Source organism: Trichomycterus rosablanca, chromosome 16 (genome assembly GCF_030014385.1).
Source record: "Trichomycterus rosablanca isolate fTriRos1 chromosome 16, fTriRos1.hap1, whole genome shotgun sequence".
Classification (NCBI taxonomy): Eukaryota; Metazoa; Chordata; class Actinopteri; order Siluriformes; family Trichomycteridae; genus Trichomycterus; species Trichomycterus rosablanca.
Window position 1 is genome coordinate 26,877,366 of NC_086003.1, and position 6,163 is coordinate 26,883,528.

Here is a 6,163-nt window from a genome sequence, read left to right on the forward strand (position 1 = left end):
AGACTCGATTTTGTTCTTGATTTGACTCAGTGGTGCAGTTGATCGTGCAGTGGTCGCTCTGTGGTTGAGGTACTGTACTAGTAATCAGACGGTTGGTGGTTCAAGCCCCATCACCATCAAGTTGCCACTATTGGGCCCCGGAACAAAGCAGTTAACCCTAAATTGCTCAGACTGTTTTCAGTCATAACTGTAAGTCGCTTTGGATAAAAGTGCATGCTAAACGCTGCAAATGTAAATGACTGAACTGATCTGCTTTTACTTCACGCTCGACTTAATTTACAGTGAATTTAATGTTTCACTGAGCATCTCTCTCTCTATTTCCTCGGCTGCTCCCATTAGGGGTCGCAGGCGGATTGTGACCCGCATTATTGATTTAACACAGTTTTTACGCCGAATGCCCTTCCTGACACGACCCTCCCTATTTATCCGGACTTGGGACCGGCACTATAACGCACTGGTTTATGCACCCTAGCGCCTCGGTACCTGTAGGACAATTCAGTGTCTCAAATTAGCCTGGCTGCATGTTTTTGGACTGTGGGAGGAAACCGGAGCTCCCGGAGGAAACCCATGCAGACACGGGGAGAACATGCAAACTCCACACAGAAAGAACATTGCTACCCACTTAGCCACCATGCCGCCCCAATGCGTCACTGAGCATAATTGATGATATTTTTATTAGTACTGCAAAAGATTCTTAAATCTCAGCATTTACACAGATGTAAAAAATCAGTCAGACCTCTTGGATGGAGGGCAGTTGTAGCCTAATGGTTAAGATACTGCACTAGTAATCCAAAGGTCGCTGGTTCAAGCCCCACCACAGCCAGGTTACACTGTTGGGCCCTTGAGCAAGGCCCTTAACCCTCAATTGCTTAGACAATAAACTGTCACAGTACTGTAAGTCGCTTTGTAAGTCTGATAAATGGCAAAAATGTAAATGGATGGTGCATTATTCTGAACCGAGTTTTATGGTTATAAACAACAACATTTTACATGTTTAATAACTGGGTATGTTGTCACACAAGACACATTTAGGCTTTTATTAAAAGTTTTAGATCTACAAGGAGCTGAGCTGAGATTTGCGGGCCTAACTTCTAAACCGAGGCCCTGTGGTACCTGCATTATTGGTGGCATCAGTGGCTTTTCAGGAATGATTATTTGGTTAACTAGCAGCAATCCTAAAGTAATTCCCAGTTACTTTATTAAAGTTAACAGAGAAAAGGAGCGCTCACCATTATAATGAGTTTTTTTCTCGCAATTACGAGATGTCCTTACTTAATATTATGACACAACTTATAATAAAGACATGCTAAAGGGTTTATTTTTTTATTCGATCAGGACCATATGCATAGATTTTGTTTCGCAGGCAAGGTGCGCAATGCATATCAGGGCTACGGCCATCCTTCCCTCCAGACATAGTCAATCATGTCTGTGTAAGTGTGTACACGCCCAGCTGGCTAATAGGAATCTCAAAATCTCAAAAGTGATGAGCTTGCATAAAAGCTTTAATTTATTCATGTGTTATATAAATGCGATGTATTCAAGGGATGTTTAAAAAGTTTCTGCACTTTATATTTTGGTTATAAACAGTGAGGGTGTACTAGGAGGAGTAATCAGTCGTGTCTGAGAGACTGAGAGACGCTTATAGTCTGGATTTAGCGCCATTTGATTTCCTCCTTTTTGGACACTCAGTGAAGCTTTAAGGGGAAGAAGATTTTCATGTGATGATGATGTGACGCAGCAGCGCATCCGTGGCTACACGCTCAACCAAAAACATTTTTTGGTACAACGCTGGAAAATGCATCGGAAGCCGACTGTGTAGAAAAGTCATGTCATTTGTTTTTGAAATTCTTAATAAATAGAGTTTAAAAAGTGCTGATTTTTTAAAGAACACTCGTATATACATGTTGTAGCTGTCCCAAACTGTAATGCTTCCTACACCATACTTCATAGCTGGCACAAAGTATAGATGTAGGCCTCCAGTGTGTGGTTTTTCCTTTAAACACAGTGTTAAGTAATTTCGTCAAGAATTTCTACATATTGCTGCAGAAGTGCTTTACAACATCTAGACAGTGTTTACATAAACAGTTGTTTCATCTGTGGTGTCTTTTTATTGACCTAATTTTGGTCTGTGTGTCTCTTTGCACTTCCTACTTAATAAAGTTGGTCAGTGGTGCACAAGTACTAATCATACCAACAATACAATAATCTCATTGATGTACATTTTTACATTTTAATTTTCCTAAATCCCTGAGGCATGAATGGACTCAAGACTAATTGTTCTTATTTTTTAATTGCTGGGATTTTCTTTTTAATTATTAAAATAAATTATTTGAGGGGAAAAACACATCAGTCACATGTACTAGCACAAAAATAATCCTCCCCTTCCCCCTACTAGCCAGTCCCTCTTTCAAAAGCAGCTTCCTCTTTCAATTCCTCCATACATGGTATTGTTGTTGACACTTCTCACTAACCTCAAACTGCAGTCTTCATCCTCAGACCCTCCCCCCCCCCTCCCCCCCCTCTGTGTGGGAGTGGCAGTGGCAGTGGCAGTGAATGCTAAATTAGTATGGGTAAGGGACACGTGAATAAATATCGAGACAAAAATCTCACTTCTAAGACTCTCTGTTAATATCTTTCATCACTGTGTGTAACAAGTTTGTCATTATGGGTTTCCTCTGAGTACTATATTCACTTCTAAAATCATGCAAGTAGGTGGTTTATGCCAAGTTCACACTACACGACATTCCAAGTCGTCAGGTCGCTGTACAGTTCACACTACACGACTGATCGGCGATAGGGGGTTTCACACTACACCATCTATCACTAACTGGAATCGCAGGCGAGCTTCTCTGGTATCCCAAACTACGTTTTGTCATGAAAACAAACGTGAGAAGTGACGAGGGGTTTAATAATTCCACGTCCAAAAATGCACGTCAACAAGTAGCGAGCGATCAGAGTTTGTGCGCTGATGTGCAGCGTAAAATCAAGTAGGAAAAATAAATGAATCTGAGTGGATTTGGCTACGCGAACAGCAGGGATTGTTCTATAGTGAGTTGTAGGTTAATAAATATTTTTTGCAGTGCAGCGTGGGTATTATGTTTTGTAGAGAACTTGAGTGTGTGTCCCTGTCCCACCTTTTACACTTCTCCCCTGCATTTCCCCTCACCCCGTATCTTGCATTCTCATTGGCTGTTCGACATAGCACTCATTGCCAGTCGGCCGACTCATATCCAGATATTTGACATGCTAGATATTTATCTTCAGCGCCCGGCGAGCCACTCGGATCGAGTTGTTGAGTAGTTCACACATAGCGATTGAGCGCCGAGTTTCGAACGCCGAGTTGCTTCCGAGTCGGCAAATCTAGCGCCGACCGGTCGCCCAGCGAAAATCAGGGCAAAAATCGTGTAGTGTGAACTGGGCATTAGCTGCACCAAACTGTACAGTCAGTGGTGGTTTAGTGGTTAAATTACTGGACTGTTGATCGAGACGTTAAGAGACCATAAATCAAGCAGATGATTCCAAAAGCCCCATGATTTCATGTGGACCCTCGGTACATAATTTAATGGGCGGGGCGTAGCGGTCAACAATTTAAATTTTTGCCCCTGACCCTACAAAAAAGGTTAATTTGGCCCAGTTCTTATTGATGCTACCAAGTGTTTCAGGAATGGATTTATTTGTGATCATTTAATTTTTTATGTTATAAATGTTTATTTCCTTTTAATTTTTTAGTTAATTACATTTTTATCAAGCGCTTTGTCTTGGTCAGGGTTGTAGTGAGGCCGGTTTCACCAAGAAACACTGGAAGTAAGGCTGGAATGCCAAGGAAGGGTTGCCAGTCCATCGCAGGGCTTCACCCATCCCCTCTAATAAATGGCCAATCATGTCTGTGTAGTCGCCTGGCCGGCTGATAGCATCACTGAGATTCAAACCTCGATCTAAGAGCTGGTGGGCTCTAATATTTAATAATTAATTCTTAAAATAAATAAGTGAAGCTATTTGTATTTTATACTATTATTATTATTGTTATTATTACTTTTTAAACACCTTGAAGAGGGCAGCAATCCATCTTTGGACCACACTGTCACAGAGAGAACATGAAAAACTTAACTTGACATTGTTTTCAAACAAGGGTCAAACCTAGGGAACTATGGAACCCACTCCTCCAACCACTCCACCAGGCCAGTTATTATTATTATATTATTATTATATTATTATTATTAATGTAGTTTTATTATTGTTGTTTTTATTATGAAACTCCCCGGGCTTTGTCTCCCCGTTTTGAGGAGTGGTCTCTCTGAGTGTTGCTGTAGGAGGCACATCTAAATATAACTGCAGTCTGCACTATAGCTGCTCTGGCCTTCCTCATGGACAAGAGGGCAATGGTATGAGGGCAGGTTGCCAGATTGGGCCTTTCCCTGCAATTTTGACTATAAAACCACTTTCGAGTTTAGAAATAATCCATGTACATGTTAGTAGTCTGTTTTATGATACATCAGTGAAAAAAGAAAGCACATGAGCAGCACAACAGTAAAACATTCAGTCACTCATTGAGATCCATGGTAATGCCATTGTTATCTGTGGCTGGGAGTCCCACAGAGCATAACTGGCCAATCAATTAAATCAGTTTGATAATAAGTTGTTGTAAATGTTTTAAAAACACCAAATTATTAATATGGGAAAAGACATGACTGATGTTAACTGTTAATGGTAAAAGATTATGTTATATACCATCATCATTATTAGGGCAGTTGTTGCCTAGTGGTTAAGGTACTGGACTAGCAATCAAAAGGTTGCTGGTTTAAGCCCCACCACTGCCAGGTTGCCACTGTTGGCCCCTTAAGTAACCCTTGAGTTAACCCTCAATTACTCAGATAATATACACCGATCAGCCATAAGATTAAAACCACCTCATTGTTTCTACACTCACTGTCCATTTTATCAGCTCCACTCACCATATAGAAGCACTTTGTGGTTCTACAATTACTGACTGTAGTCTATCTACATATTTCTCTACATACTCCTTCTTCAATGGTCAGGACCCCCACAGAGCCACCACAGAGCAGGTATTATTTAGGTGGTGGATCATTCTCAGCACTGCAGTGACACTGACATGGTGGTGGTGTGTGTTGTGCTGGTATGAGTGGATCAGACACAGCAGCACTCCTGGAGTTTTTAAATACCGTGTCCATTCACTGTCCACTCTATTCAACACTCCTACCTAGTTGGTCCACCTTGTAGATGTAAAGTCAGAGACGATCGCTCATCTATTGCTGCTGTTTGAGTCGGTCATCTTCTAGACCTTCATCGGTGGTCACAGGATGCTGCCCACGGGGCGCTGTTGGCTGGATGTTTTTGGTTGGTCGACTATTCTCAGTCCAGCAGTGACAGTGAAGTGTTTAAAATCTCCATCAGCATGGCTGTGTCTGATCCACTCATACCAGCACAACACACACTAACACACCACCACCATGTCAGTGTCACTGCAGTGCTGAGAATGATCCACCACCCAAATAATACCTGCTCTGTGGTGGTCCTGTGGGGGTCCTGACCAATGAAGAACAGCATGAAAGGGGGCTAAGAAAGCATGCAGAGAAACAGATGGACTACAGTCAGTAATTGTAGGACTACAAAGTGCTTCTATATGGTAAGTGGAGCTGATAAAATGGACAGTGAGTGTAGAAACAAGGAGGTGGTTTTAATGTTATGGCTGATCGTGTATACTGTCACAGTACTGTAAGTCGCTTTGGATAAAAATCATCTGCTAAATGTTGAAAATGTAGTTATTATTATTATTATTATTATTATTATTATTATTATGGCGCTTGGGTGGCGAGGGGATTATGCTAACCCACAATAGGCATTTTTAATACAAACTGTTTTATTTATGCAGTCTTACTCCAGTACTTCCTCCAAGGTGACAAACTGATCCTGTCGATTGTAAATCAGGGGGTTTCTCATCATAAATTAAAGCCTGACTTCACAATCATCCCAAAAACTATGGGAAAGCTAGTGTGAGTGTCAGCTATTTTAGTCACAAACTGTATGCGTGTGTTTGTGTGGCTACTTGTGTGGCTTTCTATGTTTTAGAAAGGGAAGTAAGAGAAGATCACTGGCCTTACTGTGTACTTTTAGCCATCAGATGGCATTCTCCCCCTGCATGTTT